The sequence below is a fragment of the Hippopotamus amphibius genome, chromosome 4, assembly GCF_030028045.1.
Source record: "Hippopotamus amphibius kiboko isolate mHipAmp2 chromosome 4, mHipAmp2.hap2, whole genome shotgun sequence".
Taxonomy (NCBI): domain Eukaryota; kingdom Metazoa; phylum Chordata; class Mammalia; order Artiodactyla; family Hippopotamidae; genus Hippopotamus; species Hippopotamus amphibius.
Window position 1 is genome coordinate 53994685 of NC_080189.1, and position 22513 is coordinate 54017197.

Below are 22513 nucleotides of genomic sequence, written 5' to 3' on the forward strand. Positions count from 1 at the left end.
GTCTCTTTTGTGGTGAGAATTACTCACCTGCCTGATGTGTTGAGCTTTGTTCACTGTTTCAGGCACTCCATCACACTCAAGGTTGCCTGGTTCCTGACTTCTCATTTGCATACCAGGATGGTTCGCTCTGAAGTGTTTTCCTTCAATCCCAGCTTCAATCATAGGTTTTTCTTGTCACCTGTACACAATGTTTCATGTATCGTCACTGGTTATGGCAAGTTTACCCTTTCAAGTATTATTTGAGAAGAGAAAAACTCAACTTTGTTACATTACCTTATTAATATACATTATATATCAATTGAGCTCTTACTTTAACAAATATTTGGGTTCAGATTGTTTGCAGCAATGCTTTGTTAATGATAAAGTACTTTCTAAGACATTCAAATTTTTCTCAAACTAGAAGCTTTTACATATTTGTAAGATAGTCTTGCTGTCCCTAAATCTTTTGCCCTCCTGGGAACTCTGTTTTTTAATATTCAAAGGAAATAGCTAGAAGCTTCAGACTTGAGGATATTCTCAAGAATAGCTGCAAGAGTTCTCTGAGAGCTGTCATTTCTCATCTTCAACTCTTGTTCTGATGTTCTGTTTCTGCCAATTTCTCAGTTGTCACACTGAGTGTCTTCCTCATCTGCTCTCTGCTACCTTCAACCCACGCAGTACACTCATAGACATCTTAAGCTCCTCCCACCTCTAGGGGCACAAATTCATGATAATTGTACACAGCCAAAGTTCTACTCAATATTTGGGGTATGGGGGGTGGTTTATAGCCCTGAACAGTATAGACAGCCACTTACAATTTACTGACAGGTATCACTCAAAAATTCATCCACTGCATGCCAGGGTGAACCTCTTAAAGGCTGTGCTCCCTTTTGCCCCAGTTTTTGGCCATCTTCACTTCCTCCTTCTCTAATTCCAAGTTCTGACACCAAAATTCTTGATACCTCTTGTACACAAAAGTTAGCTCACTCCCACCTCTACAATGGAGATTTTGACTTTTAACTTACTTGTTCAAAATAAAACAAAAAATATCATTAAAGTGTTTTCTTAAAGGACTATTGATGTGTTCTCTTTTCCATAAAACGTTTGTAAGTTCTCTTTCAGTCTCATTTTTTGTTCTTGTTGCTATTACACATTCATCCTTATAGTAGCTTATGTATGTATTCATCAGTTATTTAAGAAATGTATTTGCTGGTTGTCAGTAAGTGGAGATTATAGGTGACAATCTGTGTTAGGTTCTGAGAGGTAGTGCTAGCATTAAGACTCAGCCCTGCCCTCAGGATGTTCGTGGTCTACTGTGGTGGAGGGAGAAGGAAGCAGACCCGCAAGGTGTGGTGTGACTTGAGCTCTGTCCGAAGCTAATATGGGAACATGGGTGGTGTTGTCTAGCCTGGAAAGGAAGTAGAGGAGTCATGGGAAAACTTCTTGGAGGGAGGTAATCTAACATATTGGGGCATGAGCAGGGAGGAGAATAGGAGAATACAAGGAAGAAATGTAGAAATGGGGAGTGATGAGAAATGTCAGGGAATAGTCTCTTAGGTCACCCTAAGATAAGAGCAAGCTTAAAAAAATACAGACTACTGTTAGCTTTCTTAGAGATCTTTTTATTCAAAATACTGCCTTTTTGACTTTTTAAAGTTTCTTCTTTTACTCTCATGGAGTCAAGATGTCTTTCTCCTTTCTGAGATCTAGCACTGACTTCTGTGAGCTCTGTGAAAATATATTCAGTTGAAAAACTATCTGCACAATATAATTTGTATGCCCGAGTAAATTTCATCTCCTTCAGACAGAGTGTAGTCGATTTTTAACAATAGGTAGCTATCGAAAAAAGAAAAACAAAACAAAACAAACAAAACCCAGCATTTAACTGACTGTCAGTTTTCTATTTGGATAAAAGCAAACAAAAATTTTGCTTTTTCTTTCCCTTCTGAATTCACTGGTGATTTTTTTCATTTACACATAGCCTTAGATGATTAAGATTTATTCAATATAACACCTCCAAATAGATCGTAACTTCAGAGAGTTTTAGTGTGTGAAATATATTTTAGACATTACAGAACTGTGTGTGTCAAACGGCCCCCCCGCAAGCCCCATCCTATCACATATACTCTAAGACACAAATAATGAGAAAAGGCCCAATTCTACTCTAAGGAGATTTGGCATGAAATTTAACTTGTCTATTACAATGCAAAGGAAAGTTTCCTAAATGAAGAATAAGTATCTTTAAATATTTATATATACATTTAAAAAATTGTTAGAAGGGTTAGTGTCTTATAATATTAAATGGACAATACATATTTTCTTTGGTTGTGTTCACTGATTTTTAAAGTGGTTGTTTGCTGTTCGCTGGTCTTCTCCCATTATGCCTCATAGGCTGTATGATTTGTGAATGTTCGCAGGCTAGATGAAGGTTGATTTTTGTCCTGAACTTGACTTTGAGGTAATCACAAGGGACAGCATCTTTGGTGATGTCTTTTTTTCCTACATGACTGTTCTGTTTTTGAGTTTTCAATAATAGGTAGCCCTAAATGCAGTAGTGACCACTTTTAAAATGGAAAAAAAAATCAAGCAGTGGTTTGTAAAGCACTGAACTGAAATGAAATTCTTCAAGAGTTCAAGTATTCAGTTTATCCCATATCTTCTCACAGAGTTTGCCCTCATGGGCATGAGGTAAAAAAAAGTAGTTCTCGGTGGTTCATAATTAATGTCAGGGAACTATGATCCTGGCATGACACAAACTATATCACCAAAAGAAAAAGGTAAAGAAAAATGATGATTGCTCGGCAATTTACACCAGAGGATGAAAGGCAAAGGCCTTTTAAATTAATGGTCCTAAAGCCTTGATGCTGCCCTGCCACATTTCATCAATCTTTTCTGAGTTGTATCTCCTATGAAAAGGCGACCTTACAGTCACTTAGGGAATACCAAACAGTAAATTTTTCAAAAGAATGTGGCTTTTAAATCTTACTTTAGAATTTTCTCTGTAGTCCATAAGCTTTTAGTGTGGAATTTGATTAAAACACACTCTGCTGCCTGGAAAAGCTTTTCCTTGTAAAAGCTGTCTAGTTTTATTGTCAAAGTGGTATCCGACTGCAATATCTTTAATTGCATTGAAGAAACTTGTAGTTACAATGCATTGTCCTGAGGCTTTTATAGACCTGAAATGCATTGTCTCTGTACTCACTTCCTTAAGGACCAGGAAGTTGGCTTTTGTAGCATTTGTATAGAACATTCTTCCTATTGGTAGATTGTGGTCTCTCTTCTTTACATAGCATCTGTAGGGCTCTTCTCTCCACTCACTATGCTATCTAATGCTTCAGTGTATGTAGCAAGCAGACAGCTAGAAGAGGTTATGTAGCTGTATCAAAATAACGGTAGAACATCACTATTCAGGTACCTGAAAAGAAGAGTAATGCAGGCTGTGATGATCTGATTTGAGCTCTCTCCTCACTAAGCCCAATATTGCTCCATTTTAGGTCATTTTTCTAAAGGCACAGAAGGAATAGAGCCTAGGAGAATGGCCAGGCATCAATACTTAGAGGAAGCATAGTTCATGACTGTTATATTTTACAGATTATGTCTGAGTTTTGAGCTAATTATGAAAATATAAATAATATTTTTTAAAAGTTATTTCATTTATAGATGTGTGAGTTAACAGAATTGGCTGTGTGACATTACCTGCTTTTCAGAGAAGAGTGTTGAATGTGTGTGTGTGTGTATATATATATATACACATACCACATATATATAATTTCATACATATATGCACATATATATGCATATTTGTGGATCGTTCACACGTAGAGAGACCATGATTTACCTAAATGTCCACAGCAGTTCAGAGAGAACTCTTTTTGTGTGAGAGTTTTCTGTTTGAGACATTGATTTTACAGGATATGTAACATGCAGGGTGTCAATAGTTGAATAGAATCTTGTTTTAATAAACTAGGAAGGAATGTAAACACTTGAGCTCTTAAATGCTAAAGGAGAGAAACAATACAATGGGTAGAGGTCTTTTTCTTGACAAGACCACTTCATTCCACCTTTATTTCATTGTGGTGTAATCAGAAATTTCATCTTGACCTAGCGTCTTGTTTTCTTATAGGAATAACGTCTTTTTCTTACATTGTGGGCTGAAATCATGTGTTCAGAGGACTTGAAGACATTATAGATCAAGGAGATTCCCTATTGCTTTTCTGTTTGCTTTGAAAGCTGGAATCAATGGAATTTCCTAACACTGTCAAGCAAAAATAGTTCTGCATGAATCTGTATAAGTCCACACACAGAGTGGTTGTATGAGTAGAAGCTCTTTTCTGCGCTTAGAAGGGTGGGTGTTCTTCCACAAGAAAGTTTAACCTTGAAATGGAGAAGTGAGAGATGGCAAGCCACGTATGAGGATTGCCATTTCCCCCTTTGTGTTTGGCTATCACAAATATGTCTGAGCTATAAAGAGGTGAGAAAGTTGAAAATAGATGGCCCATCTGTTTCTGTCTATGTGAATTGTAGAGCATTTGAAAGAAATGTCAATCATGTGAATTGAAATCCAAGAGTTTGTCTACCGTTCCATAAGTTTGTCCTTATAAGCCATTTGTGAATTGCTGCCATATATTTTCCTTATTCCACTGAATTGAGAGTATTTGCTGCTTCTTAGGATAATTTTGGTGTCTAATAATATGCCATTTATCTTTAAGTAATACAAAGCAAACAGGGATTGATATGGCAATCAACTAGAATCATTTGACTTTTCTCAAATGTTCATTATAATAAGTGCATAATCACAAATGAAGCAAAACTATAAAGTAGTAGAACTGGGTGGAAGATCACAAACTTGAGGCAAAAATTCTGAGTTTAAATTATCTTGTTATTTTAATCTCTGTGTTATCTACTGTTAAGTGGGAATTAAGGAATTCATATATATATTAAACCTCTTCCAAGGAAGAAAGTCTTTCAAAAATTATTTTGCATAGATTAAACCCTGATGACAACCATGCAACAATCCAACTCTGTCCACTACGTTCTTTAGAGATTTCTTGTTAATATCATATATAACAACAGCTAGTATTATGTGTTTGTACAAATCTACATATACATACTTATATATAATATAGTGTTATGTATAATTTTATTGAATATGTGTTTTTATAATTTTATATATGTTACATAAAACTTCTAGTTTGTTTTTTGTTTTTTTGGGGGGCGGGAGAGAGAGAACAAGGGTATTGATTAACTAAAATGATTCTACCATTCATCTATAACTACTATAACCAATCAGAACTGTACCTCAAAACCACAAGGGGCACTGACTGAAAGATCAAGATGCCCAGACCTCAGTTTCTGAAACTGTTTCGGCGGGTTTGGGGTAAAGCCAAGCATCACCTGTATTTTTAAAAGAACTCATCCTAGAAACTCTCACTTGCTTTCCCTATTATACACAAGAGTGAAACCTCAGTGTTTCTGTATTAGATAATTACCCCCCAAAATATGTGTTACTGTTGTAACCCATATGTAGAAAAAATGAGACAAGATGGGTTTATTTATTTCCCTTCTTGTCCTTCTAAACTCATGCCAAGGGGCAATGTTTTCCTAACTGTGTGTGAATTTTGGGTAGTTGGTCTCTGTGACTTTTAGAGTCATTTTCAAATAACAAAAGTTGTCTGGTTATACACACACTCAGAGTATTCTCAGTTCAGTGATTAATATTTCCAGACAGGTATAATATTGTAAATATCTCTAAGTGAGCTTCTGTTGAAGTTGAAGTCTCCCCTTACCCCAGCACAGCTTTGGTGATTAAACTGCTGTTTGCTGAATATCAGAGAAGCCTGCCACCCACAGAATCCAGCATTCTAGATTTTTCAGATGTAAGTCAGCCTTAGTACATGGTGTCCTCCAAAGTCTAGGTAGGAGACACTTTTCAAGCTTCTAAATGGTCAACTTAGAACATCTTTCATTTGACTGACATATAATTTACAGAATAGCATGTAAATTTTTCAATGTCAGTAGTGTGAAAGGAAAGGTATAGCTAATAGATGTGGAGGGGAGAATTGAGGAGATGGGGGGTTGGGTAAGGGAAAGGCATCTTTATGTACCTATCTAAGGTTGATGGTATAAGAGACAGAGATTTAAGAATACAATTTACATTGCAAAGGTAACCAATGGTATTAGTAGTAAAAGAATAATAAAAAATTTTTGAGGCAGGAGAGAGCAGTTGATGAGTGATATAAACGGACATTTTCTTAACTTTAAGAATCGGGAGTCATAAATAATGACTAGAATTGATAAACCAAGAAAACCATGTTTAAAGAGGATTATAGATAGAGAAATTAACAGAAAATTTTAAATATTCTACAACCACCCTCACCCTAAAGTGTTTCTGAAGTTGGAGAAGAATGGCACAATATTTTGGCCCTTCACTAATACTAACTTCATTAGTTAATAAAAACATTTAAAAATAATAATATGGATTTATTATTCAGATATTTCTAAAATAAGTTCATTGGATGAGTCCTTTCTAGATATACTGGAAATTTAATAATAAAATTGTCAACCTTAATTTTTTTACCAGTAATAATTATCAGAAAATGATGTTAGATATTTAGTAAGGCAATAATTAAGCTGCTGGGGACCTTACATTATGTTGAAATTTGCTAATATCATTATGCTTTTTAAAGCAATGTTTTGTTAAAACAGCATTTCTCTCAATGGTCAAAAATCAGTGCACAAATTGCACCTTCTATGATGCAAAAAAAACCTTGCCTCCTTATTTCCTTTGCTAAGTGCATCTTCTTTGCTCCTGTCACTAATTTGTTATCCTTTTCTCTCTTCTGTAAATGTGAATGCTCTCCGGTGTTCTCAGTTCTTTGCTCTCCTGTTATCTGGCTAATTCTCTCTACTTTCACAGTTTTATACACTTTGATGTCTTACTGCTTCATATCTTCCTGCAAGATTGTTTAGTTTCGACTGATATGCTAAGTTTCAGAATCACACAGTGTCTGGAACATGGTGCCTACGCTGAAATGGGGTGCCTAGAATGGGCAGGTTATGGATGAACAAACGAACAAGTGAATGAATGAATTTATAGAAAGGAAAGATGTAAAAATTGTTCTCAAAATATAAGGAGATTCTTCACACAGGAAATGTTGCTCAATAACATTTAATTACAGCAGTGATTACTCCATAGCATTTAATGGCTGATAAAGACTCAACTGTTTTCTAATCAAGAGTGGTGACCACAAGCACTGTGCTACCTTGGGTAGTTGACTGTATCCTATTTACATCCTCAATCCATATGACATATGCTAGGTTTGATTTCTGAATATACACACTTTTCTTGGACAGATTTCTCACATATTTGTTATTAAATATACATTTTAGAATTTTACAATGATATTGTCTTATGTACACAATTTTTATATTAACCCTTTATCAGATCGAGTATTTTCTTTTACACTGTCAAGTGGAAATTGGGTTTTTGTTAAAGTAGCTGATCTTTCTCTAATTTCCTTCAGTTAGGTAAAAAAGTGACTATCTTGCTTTTATGGGGAAAGAACCTATAACCCCATCAAAATAAAGCCTACTAGCTGCTAATTACATTTGGTATACAGTGACATGAAATTCATTTTCCATAAGGAGTCTTACTGAAGTTTCATTTAGTTACCAGTAATAAAGATTCTGACTGTCTTAGTCGACCTCTTCTTATTATAGCAATGTGTAGCATTTAAAAGTGAATGATTTGATGTTAAATTAAATTTTATAAAACATCAAGGTGCATTTACTTTGCCCTATATAAGAAACTGATGAGTATGCAAGATGAGGTTAATGCAATGGGTAAAATAAATCAATTCCATGTCTCAGCTAATAGCCTTAATAGTTTAGCAAACCGCGTAAAAGTTTGCTTTTAAATGGACACTTAGGCTAATTTGACAGCATGCTTGCCATTAGGCAACAATTACTGTCATTAGGGTGACATTTTTTCTTTAATCCCTAGTCAAATCTAGGAAAAAAATAAGAGGTAGGAAGAAAGGAGGACAAACTGTTTACTTCTAACGTTAAATTCTGGTGCTTATGAGTCAAACTCATGTTTATGGAACTGAAGCAACCAATAAATTTTCACAGCCAGTATTTTGCACCTGAAACACTGTGTTTATTAATTAAAATTGTATGTGTCATATACGTGATTGCTTAGAGAGAAGGGAGTTTTTTTTTCTAAACCTGTGTTTTGTGTCATAGCATTAGTCACTTTCTTCCAATTTTGGAAACAAGATACAAACTTTCTGTATAAATTGCATAAATATCAGGGTTGTAAAATTTTTTAGCTTTAGTATTAGAACACGGAATAGAGTTATTTTTGAAAATGTGAATCTTAACAGGCAAATACATTTGAGTACGGATATAAAACCTGAAGCAATAATGCAAGTGGTCTCTCCCTTCTCTTGTTCTTTCCTTTCTTCCCTAACTTTGCACCTCCCTCCTCTCCTTCCTTCCTTCCTCATTTCTGCCCTCTTTCCATTTTTCTTCCTCAAAGCAGTAATAGTGCAAAGCCCTTGCTGTTTTCAATGAAAATAGATATTCAAGCAACAAAATTCAGTGGTATATTGCATACTTTTCTTATATATTCCTCTAGATCAAAGAAGCAGAGGAATAAAAACTTTATATTCCTAACATCTTATCATAAGCAAACCAGTCCTGAAATTTCTTTTTGTAATTTTGTAGATCTAATATTAATTAATTTTTTGTTTTTCCCCAATATCAAAGTAGCTTTTAATGATATAAAATTAAATATTTAAAGTTTTATTTCTTACCCATATCTTTAACAAAACTGTACAGAATAAGTTGGGCTTGGGAATCCTTCACTGCCTGTTCTTTAAAATAAAGTTTTATTGAGACACAGCCATGTCTCTCTCTTTACCTATTGCTCCTGGCTATTTTCACACTACAAAGGTGGACTTGAATAGTTACAACAGCTACTCTCTGGCCCTAAAAACTTAAAATATTTGCTATCTAGCCCTTTACAGCAAAAGTTTGCCGACTGCTGCCCTAGAGCATACATTTAATTTGATATTTTGACCTTGTAGTCAAAGATGAGTTGTCATATATCATTGGTTGGAAGGCTCCCAGCTCATACTATATAATTCACCATTTAGACATATATTTTTTATTCAGCCATTCTTAAGCATTTCCTATGTGCTAGGTACTTTTCCAGGTGATGAAAAGACAAAACTTGATAAGATAGACCTTGATGATAAGGAAATATGCAGTTATAAATTTTAATATAATGTGCCAAGCCCTGGGAGAGATACCATCATTCTGTCACTCTTACCCAGTTTGTGAGGCATCCAGTGAAAGTTATATTTGTCTCTTCACCCTTCCAGTTCTTCTAATTAGTAATTCTCTGAAGAGTGAAGCAGTGCCTTTAACTTCTGAAATCACTGTTCTGCAAACCTCTTGAGATATGCAGAGAATTTTCATACATAATGGGGCACATAACTATAAGTTAAGACTATTATTGGTTTTACTAAAATAAGTATTCCCATCTTTGGATTTGCCTCCTCCACCTTATTCCTTTCATGCATATTTTTAGAATTAAATTCAAGATATATACCTTTCTTTTTTTTTTTTTAACATTACCTTTTTATTCTGCTTTAAACAGAAACTGTGTTGCACCAGAATTTTCTTCTAGAAGCATGTGCTTTGTCTCTGTGAGGTCACACTTGGCATTAATTAAAGTAAAGGGATGCTCTGGGGGCCTGGAGTGCAAGAGATGAAATAGAACTCCTTTCTCTTTCACTTGGTGTTGCTTTAACCTCTTTCCTAGTTCACCAGAGCTATGGATGGAGAGCTGCAGGTTTTTTTAAAGGAGGTCAAACTTGGTGAACAGATACTAGCACAGGATGAGGCAACAGTACTTCCTCATCCTACTTCCTCTGGAATCATTCAATCATCACATATTTATTGAGAAGCTATTACATGTCCAGCAAGGTGCTAAGTGATGACACTAAGCCTGAAGCTTCAGTAAAAGTAGAATTTGAATTGTGTTTTTTCTCCATCTTTCAATCATTCATATGTCACTAATGTGTCCCAGTCTCCCTCTACCTCTTTTCTTCCCAGGTTAAAACATCTTCTCTTTTGAAATTTTTCCAGTTTCTCCAGGCAGAGTTAATTGTTCCAACCTCTGTGTTAAAATAACCCGTTATTTACCTCTTGGTAGCAACACCTAACATTTTTTTGTGTGAATTATGTATTTACTTGTCAGGTTCTTTTCCTAATTGTCAGCTTTCAAAGGTCAAGAAGGTGTGTTTCACTCATCCCCTCACCCCTGCCCAGGCTCCAACATATTTCCTGCCTGACATAGCATTGGTGCCTAATAAATACTAAATACTAGTAATAGAGTAGGACTGAAGAAAAAATCCCCCATTCATTATCAGTTTTCATAAACAAATGTTCAACCAGAAAATACAACATTCTTTTGAAAAATGGAAGAGGGTTCTGATCTAAGAAGATACTTTTAGATCAAAGTTTAATCATCTTTGGAACTTGTCACTTCAACAAATATTTTGTTAGAATTGATAATGTCAACAATATTTGGAGTCTGCTGAGTCTGATAAAAAATCAGAATTCTAAGGTTTCTCTAATTCTCCATCCTAGTAATATACCTAACTCTAAATCAAAAAGGGAAGATGTGTTGGGGAAAGCTGACATATTTGAGTCAATATAGTGTTATGAGTGATAATTAGACTTGCAGATTGAATTTCTACAGAATTGTAGGCTAACCAGGCCTTATTAAGGGATATGAAACTGTGTTACTATACTTATTTCATAATTTTTAAAAAGCAAATTTTCACATCTTCCAAAGCCAACGCCTGGCATATAGATATCCCCCAGAGACTAATGAAATTATTGATTTAATGTTAAACTAACTATTGGTATTTTAATGCTTTTCTCCTGAAGAAAATTCAGCCACTCTTTACACCAATAATAGTTGCTTCTCACATATGTCACTTTCAAGTATTCATTGAAATAATATGGTGGGGTTTTTCTGTACATATTGTAATCCATCATTTCCTGTAAGCAATGTAAGGTCATCTTTAGGGAAGTACCATGTATCCTTATGCATAAAGTTTAGTGCGTGATAGATATCACCATGTTGGTTTGCTTCAGAAATTATAAGCTCTGAAATAGGAAATATTTTGATTTGAAATAATAGGATTCAAAAGCCACAAGAAATATGTTCAGAGAAAACAGGTCAATTATGGTATATTTACTTGTGTATCTTTTTTTCAAACCTGGAGGTTGATATGTTTTGATCAAAAACCAACATACATCAATAAAATCTACAAGCCTATTTAATTGTGCTTTTTAATTTCCTAGCAGTCAGTGTTCTCTTCTAGAGCACTTTGAAAGGGATTTTTTTTCTTTTGTGAGAAAAATGTTACTGACTCAAAGGTACAAAATGCAGACATGCTGTTAACAGGAGACTTCCAAGTAAATAATTTTAACAGACTTTCATGCTATAGTGACCCACTCTCTTGATCTGGGGAGAAAATGCATCTTTTACTGACTCTTCATGATGCCATGATAAAGTGCAGTGTTACTTCCTGGATCCAGCTTTGTCTGTAATTGACTTCACGATCAGCGGTTTCCCTTTTCATCTAGCCTTTGCTTATTTGAAGAAAAGAAGTGCGAATAGTGTCTGTAGGACTTTATACAATGCGTAGTCTTTGTATTGAACAGACAAGATTCCAAAGATGCCATTATGACATTGACACAACTATCCTTGTACTCCCCACAGCCTCTTCTCCTGTTCCTGTAAGAAAACAGTGCCAGAGTCATGACTTTTCTGAACTTTCTTAGAAATTATAAAGCCCTGGATTTACAATTAGGTCATAATCATAGTACAAGTTTGAATATCTAATTTCTGACCATAAACCAAAGGCAAACGATTGATATCACACAGTCTCCCCTCCTGATATGTGGCTTCCTGCAGTGGGAGTGGGCACCTGGTCCTTCTCTCTCCGCCATCTCCTCCACCTGCCAACAGTTATTACAGACTCCTCCCAGTTTGGAATGCAGGGGATCGGATCTGTTTCTTAGTTGACCTCTCTGGGTGTGTAAAAATATTAAAAATACTAAGCACAAGTAGATAATATATATTTAACACATATGGAAATATGTATCATGTATAAATAAAATATAAAATATTTTATAATATTTAAAATACTCAAGCTGATTCTTTCCATCCTGTGTGCTATCATAGGCTTGTAAGAGACTCCTGTGCAGGGCCCCTCCAGCTGCAAATCTCAGACCGGCACTGGCGCTCTTGTTTTGTTTGTTTTGTTATTGAATAGAGTTCCCTGTGCTATACAGTAGGTCCTTGGTGGTTATCCATTTTATATAAAGTAGTGTGTATGTGTCTATCCCAAATTCCTAATTTATCCCTTCCCACCCTTTACCCTTTGGAAACCATAAGTTCGTTTTCTATGTCTGTGTGGGTCTCTCTCTGTTTTGTAATAAATTCATTTGCATGTTTTTTTTTCTTTAGATTCCACATATAAGCAATATTGTATGATATTTATCTTTCTCTGTCTGGCTGGGGCTCTTTGTTGGGCAGGCTGTCATCCACCAGCCCACAGTTTTCTCTGCTCCATTAAACCCAGGCTCTGATGTGAAATCCTCTTGTACCTTTCCGGTCATCCTCTTGATCAGTACTAAAGGAGTTTTGAGGTTGGGTTTCTCCTGCAGGGTTCATGTTTGGACCACATAAAATCCACAGGCATCCATTTACCCACCTAAAAGAGGGAATTTATTCCCAGGGGTAGCACTGGGCTCGCCTGCCGGAGAAACTCACTGCCATCATTCCTACTCTCCAGGTGTCACGGGTGGGAACTTGATGACAGACCAAGTCCTCCAAACTCTAGGAGGACTATCTCAAACTCTTCAAATGGCCCCCTTAAAGTCCCTCTTGCTAAGCTTTAGGTGAAAGAAGTGACGCTCTAGCCTGCCTTGAGGGAGGATGGGGCTTGTAGCTCCTTCTCCAATAATCAGCCTTATAAAACTCTCCCTACCCAGTTTCAGATTCTAGACCTGTGGTTGTCAACCCTGCGGGTTGCACTGGGGTCAAGCACCGCTGCTCAGTCCTTTGCCACTTCAAGTGTCATCTGGACAAACAGCATCCACATTACTGGGAGATTGTTAGAAATGGAACAGCTCAGGCCCCACCTGAGACCTATTGAATCAAATTCCACACTTAACAAGATCCCCAAGTGATGTGTACCCACCTCAGTATTGGAACCTCACTCTTTAGACTAGTGGTGCTCAAATTTTAGTGGGTATCCTAATCAACTGGAGAGTTTCTTAAAACACAGAATGCTAGGCCCCATCTCCAGAGTTTCTTATTCAATAGATCTGGGAGGGTGTAAGAATTTGCATGTCTAGCCAAGTTCCCAGGTGATGCTGATGTTGTTAGTCTGGGAATCGCACTTTGAGAACCACTGTGTTTATACGTATACTGTCTGATACTACAGCCACAGTCACAAGGTGTTATCAAGCACTTGAACTGTGCTCTGCATTGAAATGTGCTATAAATATAGAACACAAACCCGATGTCAGATTTAGTGTTAAAAATGCAACATACCACATTTATTATTTTTATGTTGATTACATGTTGAAATGCTATTATTTAATGCTAATGAGTTAAATAAAATATATTATTAAATTATTTTCACCTTTTTATTTTTAGTATTTTTAATGTGACTACTGGAAACTTTCAAGTTACATACATGGCTCACTTTATATTTCTATTGACGAGCACTCTTTATTTTGGTCTCCATCTGGCTAAGGGGTTCCTGAGGGATTTCTGAAATGGATTCTTGGTCACCTTCATTGCAAATTTATTATTTGGTGATGCGTCTTCCTTTGGTATGCCATATCTAACAAGTCTCAGCACCTCAGGGAAAATTACAGTTTATTGGGTTACACATATAATAGCTTGTTTAATTCTCATAAAAATCCTATGAACAGACCATTATTATCTTCTTTTTTTCAAATGAGAAACCCAAGAAATAATTTACTGAAGTTCCTCTACCAGCAAGTGAAATCCAAGGATAGGTTTGTCTGACTTTCAAGTCCACACTTTTCCACTTTACTGTGCAGCCTTCACTCTGGGACGGCAGCACGTGCAAATGTGTTCTTATGAATTATCTGGAAACTCTCTGCTCAACTTTGTACACGTTGTGATCTGTAGGAGTTTTACATAAGAGTAAATAGGATTGTCTGGTGGCAGCTTATTTCTTGAACACGGCAATCATTTCATCTTAATGGAGCAGTGTAATTCTTCATGTTGCAAATGTCAGTACTTTCAAATGCATTGTCAGAATCTAACTGCTTTTTCCTGATAGGTCAGTTCAGTTCTGTTCTTAGGCTCAGGTATCATTAGCTATGTTGTATATTGCTTTTTTGTGGTTAATATTTAATTATGCCACATTCCTTCTATATAATTGGACTCTACCTTTGGCAATTTCTTCTATGTTTGTGCCAGACTTCTGAGTAGCCCTTTTTCTCTCTGATTTATGAGGGGTTCAAACAAAAGGAATGATGCAAAGTGATAGCTTGTCAGTGGAAAAAAATCCTTGACTATTACATTCCAAGTCAGCCCTCTGGAGCTAAATGACTCAAGCCATTTGGTGTACCTCTGTGTGATGTTTTCTATAATAAGTAGACAGTATCTTTCTCTTCTGAATTCCTATAACCTTTATTTTAATACTTCTAATTATATCACTTAAAAATTTTGTTGAATTTGTCTATTGCATGTTCATCTCTCTGATTAGAAGATGATTCTCTTGAGGACAGGGATTAAATATGTGTATATATATGTATATACATATTAAGTATATATACATTATATATATATATGCACATGTATTCATGCAGTGAATGGTCTGCCTTGATCTTAACCCAATGTTGAAACAGTTTTTAAATCTCTAAGAGAAATCCTTTACCTTCATTCATAGTTTTTGCTTGACTGTCAAGATTAGTACCAAGATTTAAAGTTTTATAATGTTAAATTTTTCATTTGGGGGATGTCAGAATATCTCTATTTCAAAAGTCCTATAGTCTGTAGTAGTGGTTTCTAGGTATATGGATTAATGGACTAACATTTTCCCCAAAATATTGGAAATCAGATTTTTATATTGCTATGCAAAACCATTAAACATTTGTGTTTGTTTAACGAAAAAAAGAAAAAAAAAAACCACTGTCTCACTCATTTTCTGAAGGTTATTTTTAAAGGATGTAAGCTAAAATAAAAACCAATATTTGAAAATACAAATATATTTTTATTAAAAAATATAATATGCTACGCTCATCAAGCTCTCTCTTCCAAGCACTCTACTTGGCAGTGGTCCATGGACTAAGAGAGGATGGCTTCTGTGAGATTCCGTAGTGTAGATGCATGAAGGGTGGTAAGGGGAATCTAGTGACTCATCCTTGTTTGTGGGCCTTCTGTACACAGCACACAGCAGAAGCGCCTCTCTGGTATGTTCATGTAACTGAGTTAGTTAACCTTGCATCTTTGGCTTAGTAGGACCACCATTACAGAAAAAGTAAGAATCACAAAAATTCATGCTCTAAAAAAGTTATGTCCTACTTTAATGGGAAGATGTGAATCAACATACCTTATATATAGGGCAAGGATCAAAAATACTAGAAGACTATAGCAGGCACAGGAACCACAGACCCTTTGGCATTATAAAAATGTTCTGTGCCCACCATGGGTGATTTACTCATTCTTCCTTGTTGACAAACTGACTGCATACATGCCAAGATGAGTTGGAAGCAGAAGTAAATCCAGATGTAAACAAAACTGTTATTATGGAGAATACATTTTCTTCTGATCGGAACCAATAAACCCAAGTATTCCTTCAATATAATGTATCCTGTGCCTTAGATATTCCCACGTAGCTGGAAATATAATTTCCAGTAGTTTATTTCTTTGGATAGGTCCTCCATTTATAAAATGCTAGCGGGGCATACGCAAGTTCTAACAAAGACTCTGATAATCATAAAATACATTAATGTAATATTAAAGCAATAGAGCCAAAACCGACTGCCTGATTGTTTAAATTCCTTCTCCATTTTTCTAGTCCTTATTCCAGTAGTAACTGTTTTTCAACATCCTCAATTATGTCTTCTCATATCTCCGACCTCTTTAAAGAAAGATGGAGCTAATGACGATGAATGATTTGTAATTCATCTTATTTTTAGTAATTGTGGAATTTCCTTCCTGTCCCACAGCACAAATAATCTATTTTTTGAAAATAATACCAACCATTTTCTTGCTTTTGTTGTGTTTAGCTTCTTATCCAAAGGAGTAAAACTGAATTCCTTCCCAAGTGCTTAATGCTTACTGCCTACACAAATGGTGAGCATTTCACTCTATCTAATGTACTTAAGAACCATGTATCCAGTATAAAGAAACTCCAGGGATCCCAACACATAAACAAATTCCAACAGTCTTTCACCTTGCCCTGCTCTGTAGCTTGCTTTAACCTGTTGGTGACATCTTATGTCTTAGGATACTTTTCTTTGTTTGCTCCCTACTCCCTGTTTCCCTTTTACTTGATGTATGCCCTCTGGCATTCATCTCTGACTGACCTTAGATAGCAATCTGCACTTGCCCTCATCACAGTCCATTTCTGGAGCTTCATGTCTCTCTTTTCTTCTACCCCAAACCTAGTTCTAAACCTTGAGACCCTATGTCAGGCCTGTTTCATCCTACAAAAGAAAAGTGGGCTTAAAGCTAAACAATGCTGAACTGCTTACTAAATAGTTAAACTTTTTTTTAGTGGTACCTCATTTCCAAGTAAATCATTTTTTAAAATAATAGTGATAATTCCTTAACTGGAAACAATTTGAGTCATTCCTTTTCATGGAGTCTGTTATTCAAAATCCTCTATCAAATAGCTCTATGTAGTACATAGCTCTATGTAACTTGGTATTTTTTTCCTCCATGAAATTAATTATTTACATGGCCCTCAAATGCTTGACTGTTACACTTGTATGTCATTTTCTTCCATACAATAAACATCTATAACTCTTTTAAAACGTCCTTCAGTTCAAGCTCCTTCAATAAGCAGTCAAGTATACCCTTATGACAGCAGCCATGTGGCCTCACATATCAGAGTGCACATGCAGGAGCTTGATTTATATAGAATTTATATTATTACATTGTTCTAAGGAGAATTTTCAAGTGTAAGGTTTATCTTCCCAACTGGACTCCAAGCACAAGAAAGAAATCAACTGTGTCCATATATCTTTGTGTTGCTTGGAAACCTAACATATTTCTGATAGGAACATGAACATCAACAGTCTGGCTTTGTAAGAAATCCTTAGTCTCCCTTTTCATACTTCAATTTTATTATGAGAACACGTTTCTTAATAGTGTATCAAACAAAACTTTCAGTAGCCTAAAGAGAAGAACACACTAAAAGCTTTTTACCATCCATAAAAAAGAAAAAGAGAAAATCTCTCTATATCATGAGAATATAGATTCAAATGATGAACACATAAATTGTGGAATGAAAATAAAATATCACCAGAGAGAGATCAAAGCTTTATTTGTTCTTTTGAAAATGTGGAGATTTGAATGTTCAGAGTTATTGCCTGAATTGTTTGTCAACAAGAGAGAGATTTGCTGCTCTTTTTTGCATAGAATGATACTTGACATGGGAGCATATATTTTAAATACCATTGTCAAATAGGCAAAGAACATGATGCCTTCACTGATGTGTGTACAGCATAAATGCTTAATCATAACAATAGTTATTGCAAAGCTTTATGTAGTAAGAGAAGGGGCAGAGATCAAACAAGGGGAGTAGAGAATCCACAACTAATCATTTAAGAGGAATTATATCAATTATAAGGAATTATTTTATTACCATTGCTAGTATTGTCGAAAAATAACAAGTTGATGTGGATGTGGATGTTGATGCGGAAACTTTAGAAATATTGATTGATTGATTGATTAAATTCCCCTGAATATGTGAGTTTTGCAACCACAGGAAATAGGAATGACATAAAACAAAGAAGAATATCTCTGTAGGAAGGAAAGAAAGTTGATATGAGTACAGCTAACGCAACTTAGGAAAGAGAGACGGTAACCTTTAACAATGGTTCACACAACAAGGATTAATGTTGCTTTGTCTCTATATACACATGAAGAGACTTTCCATTAAATCAGTGATTTCCACTGATTTCCAACTTTAATTGTACCTTAAAACATCCTGGGGAACTTTTACAAAATACTGATGCTTAGGTCCACCCTCAGAGATTCCGATTCAGTTGTAAGTTTCCCAGGTATGACTGTATCTTCAGTGTAACCAACCATTGCAATAGGTAATTTTAAAGGAAACTTTACTTTGTTCATATCAAGAGTACATCTCAACCTGCATTGCCCATGAATAAGATGACTAACCATTGGGCACATCTTGGCCTCTTTGCATTAGTGCCTTTTCTTCAGGGACACAGAAAACCTGTGAAAATCATCCCCAAACTAAACTTTGATTTCTCTCAGGGGATAGTCTGAGCTGTAGCTCTGGTTGCTCCACCCAAGGACCACAGTATGTTCAGGCTTGGAGTAACCATACAGGAATGATAAAGAATGCAATTTATCCTCTCTTCCAATGTTTTTAGAATGTAGCTGTAGCTGCAGTCAGATGCCTCCCTTGGCCATTTGCCTAGTGATATCTATAGATAACCTATAATTTTGCTCTTTTCTGGGGAGAAATCAAAGCAGCATTGACGTGAGCCATCTGAAAATTAAAATAAACAAAAAAACAGTAGTTAGTGCTTGCTTTGGCAGCACATATACTAACATTGGAACTATACAGACAGAAAAGATTAGCATGGCCCCCGTACAAGGATGACAAGCAAATTTGTGACTCATTCCCTATTTTTTATCAACAGATGATTGACTTAAGAAGATGTGGTATACATATACAATGGACTATACTCAGCCATAAAAAGAGTAAAATATTGCCACTTGCAGCAACATGGATAGACCTAGAGAATATTATATTTAGTGATGTAAGTCAGACAAAGACAAATATTATATGATACCACTTACATGTGGAATCTAAAAAAATAATACAAATGAATCTATATACAAAACAGAAACACACCCACAGATGTAGAAAACAAACCTATGGTTATGGAGGGGAGGGGAGAGGAGGGGTAAATTAGGAGTATGGGATTAACAGATACAAAGTACTATACATAAAATAGATAAGCAGCAATGACTTACTGTGTAGCACAGGGAACTATGTTCAATATCTTGTAATAACCTATCATGGAAAAGAATCTGAAAAAATAACTGAATAGCTTTGTTGTACACCCGAAACTAACATAATATTGTAAATCAAACTATACATCAATAAAAAAAAACCCACTAATTAATGAACTAGCATCACGGATATATGCAGCCTGGAGCCCTAATCAAGACAGTCACTGGAAAAAGCTAAAACTGGTCACGTGACCCAAGAGTGGGTCAGGAGTGCTATGTATCAGGGCTTTTTGCTTCAATATTCTACACTAGCCGGCTCACGTATGATATGTCCACAATCAGTGAGCGTCACATTTCATGAGGGCCTCTCATTCAATAGCCTGAAACACGGAGCTAAGCATAGAGAATGCTTTAGATAATGTTTCCACAGTGAGAGCGAAAAAATGAGAATACTGACATTTCTCTCTCTTTACCTTTGTTTCTGTCTTCTGCCTCACTTTCCCACAGTCCTCAGGGCTTTGGCTATTCTTTTTTTTCCTCTGTGTCAGCTCCTCTTTCTTTCTCCTCCAGTTTCAGGGTTAAGCTTGAGGATGGACTGTATGGGGAAAAAAAAGCCATCATAAGATCTAGACATTGATGTTGTAAGTGGTGCTAAAGTGTCCTTAATTTCTTTTTCTCTTCCAAAATTTTGGTTTTAAGCATATTATATTGCTTAAAAATTATATTTTATGTATTAGTGGTTAAATAGTAACTCTCTTTTCCCCTCTGCTTACAATGCTTTGTAATAGTCCTAATCTTCTCTCTGTCACCTATCTTTCCTTAGACCTTGAGCTTATGTAAGGTCCCATCAAGGTTTAAACAATCTATACTTCTTTATTACTTCCCTATGGTATCTTAGCAAATTGACACAATTTTGGTGACTTAAAACAACATCCAATTATTATCTCTTAGTTCTGTAAATCCGAAATCTGGGTGAGCTCAACTGAGTGCTCTGCTCAGGGTCTTACAAAGTGTCAGCACTGCTGAACTCTTACCTAGAGGCTCTGGGAAAGAATCTGCTTCCAAGCTGATTCTGGTTGTTGGCAGATTTTAGGTCCTTGTGGTTGCAGGACTGAAGCCTGTGTTCTTACAGCCTGTTGGTCAGGAACTGCTCTCAGCATCTAGAGGCCACTCTCAGGTCCTTATCTTGTGGCCCCATCTATCTCAGTAATGGATAAATTCTCTAACTCTGTTTTCTGCTACCAGTTGGAGAAAATCTCTCTGTTTTGAAATGGCACATGGGATTGTTTTAGACTCAATTGGGTAATCTCCTTTTTCATTAACTCAAAGTTATCTGATTAGCAACTTTAATTACATCTCCAAATTCCCTTTTGACATGTAAGGTAACATAATCAAATGTGTGGTATCTCATCATATTCACAGTCCCAAGGGTTAGGGAACAGAATCTTGGTGGGTCATTTTTGGAGTTCTGCCCAAAATAGCTTCTTATTTTAAATCAGAAAACTGAAACTTGGGACTGTATAACTCTATTGTTTCTGACAGCCTTATTATAAACAATAGAGTTTATTGTTTATAGAAGTTCATAGAAGCTATGAGAAGATTATTCCAGGGATAAAATAATATTTATACTTTTTAAACTTCTACTGGGAGAATAAGGATAATTTTTTTGTTGTGCTTAGTTGTTGGTGTTGTTGTAGAGGCCACATAATTTATTAAAAGAAGATGGTACAACATAAGGAAATGCCTGAACTACAGGCATAACTTAGAGATATTGTAGATTTGGTTCCAGACCACCTCAGTAAACAGAGTCACACGAAATTTTGGTTACCCAATGACTATAAAAGTAACTTTTATACTATACTGTAGTTTGTGAAGTGTGCAATAGCATTATGTCTAAAAAAAAATGTATAGACCTTAATTAGGAAATAGTTTATTGCTAAAAAGTACCATAATCTGAGCCTTCAGTTAGTCATAGTATTTTTGCAATAGTAACATCAAAAAATCAATGATCACAGATCACTATAACAAATATAATAATAATGAAAATTTTGAAATATTTCAAGAATTACCAAAATGTGACACACAGACATGAAGTGAACAAATGTTGTTAGAAAAAATGGTGCAGATGGGCTTTCTGGATGCAGGGTTGCCACAAACCTTCAATTTGTAACAATCACAATATCTGCAAAGTGCAGTAAGGAGAAGCACGATAAAACAAGGTATGCCTGTAAAATGTTAGTTTATAAATATGTAGCTTTTTGGTATTCTTTACATGTGTGCTTTTCTCTGTTTTGAAATCTAGTGTTTAATTTCCATGCTTTCACAATATAGAAAACATATTGCCTTTATTTTTACTAAATATTGTTATTGCCATTCTCAAGAAGATATAAAAAAGTAACTACTTTCTTTTCATCCATTTATTTATTCATTATGCTACAAATCATTTGAATCACTTTCTAAGAATGTAGAAATTCAGAAAATATGAGGCAGATTATGTTAGCCTTACCAAATCCTTGATGATCAGAGTAGTATTTTGCAAAGTGAAGATGAGACTAGGTTGATACTTGACAACAAAAAAAGGTAAATGAAAGAAAAATAAAAATAGAAGTTGATTAAATTCAGAACAGGTAAAATGAAATATCTTTTTATTAGCTACTTGGCCTGCGTAATTTAATGAACAAGAATGGTCAGTGATTCAAAAAAGAGTGTTGCTGTCCTCTCCCAAATATTCCTCAAAGTGTATCATGCAACTCCCCCTAAAAAGTGCCAACAAAGCAATCAGAAATAAGCATCTGCTCATTTCAAACATGTAAAACTCATTTACATGCTAGAACGTCTATGTAATATATAAATGGACATATAGGATCTCACTAGTTGGTTTTGAGAAAAGCAATGCCATTATTGCAGCAAGGCTTCATTTAATTCATTTAATAAAATGTTTACTTGATTTTATTCTTATAAAACTAATTAGTGTTTGTTTTGTGCAAAGGAGAAAAATAGAAAGTTTGAAAGGGAAACAAGTGATCATCCAGGCTCTCTCCCAAAAGCTTTCACTGTCAATGTAATATTAGATGTGTCTGTTCCAGGCTTTCTTTCTATATATACAGTGATTTATGCACTCAATATTACAGTTTCTTCATAAAATCAGTTTTGTCTCATTGATTCTTCTTCTTACATAAATTTCATCAGAAATAATATTATCTTACACTTAATTTTCACTGTGCTTGAGTTAATGTCTTTAAATTT

General features: G+C 35.4%; 1 protein-coding gene and 1 non-coding gene across 2 annotated transcripts in view; both read left to right on the forward strand.

Moving 5' to 3' along the window:
• ZNF804B (zinc finger protein 804B) overlaps positions 1-22513 on the forward strand; it is a 488274-nt gene that overhangs the window by 192515 nt on the left and 273246 nt on the right. The gene's annotated exons all lie outside the window — the stretch shown is intronic.
• LOC130852721 (U6 spliceosomal RNA) lies at positions 18832-18942 on the forward strand. The gene has a single exon (XR_009053448.1). It is a non-coding gene; the product is annotated as a U6 spliceosomal RNA (small nuclear RNA).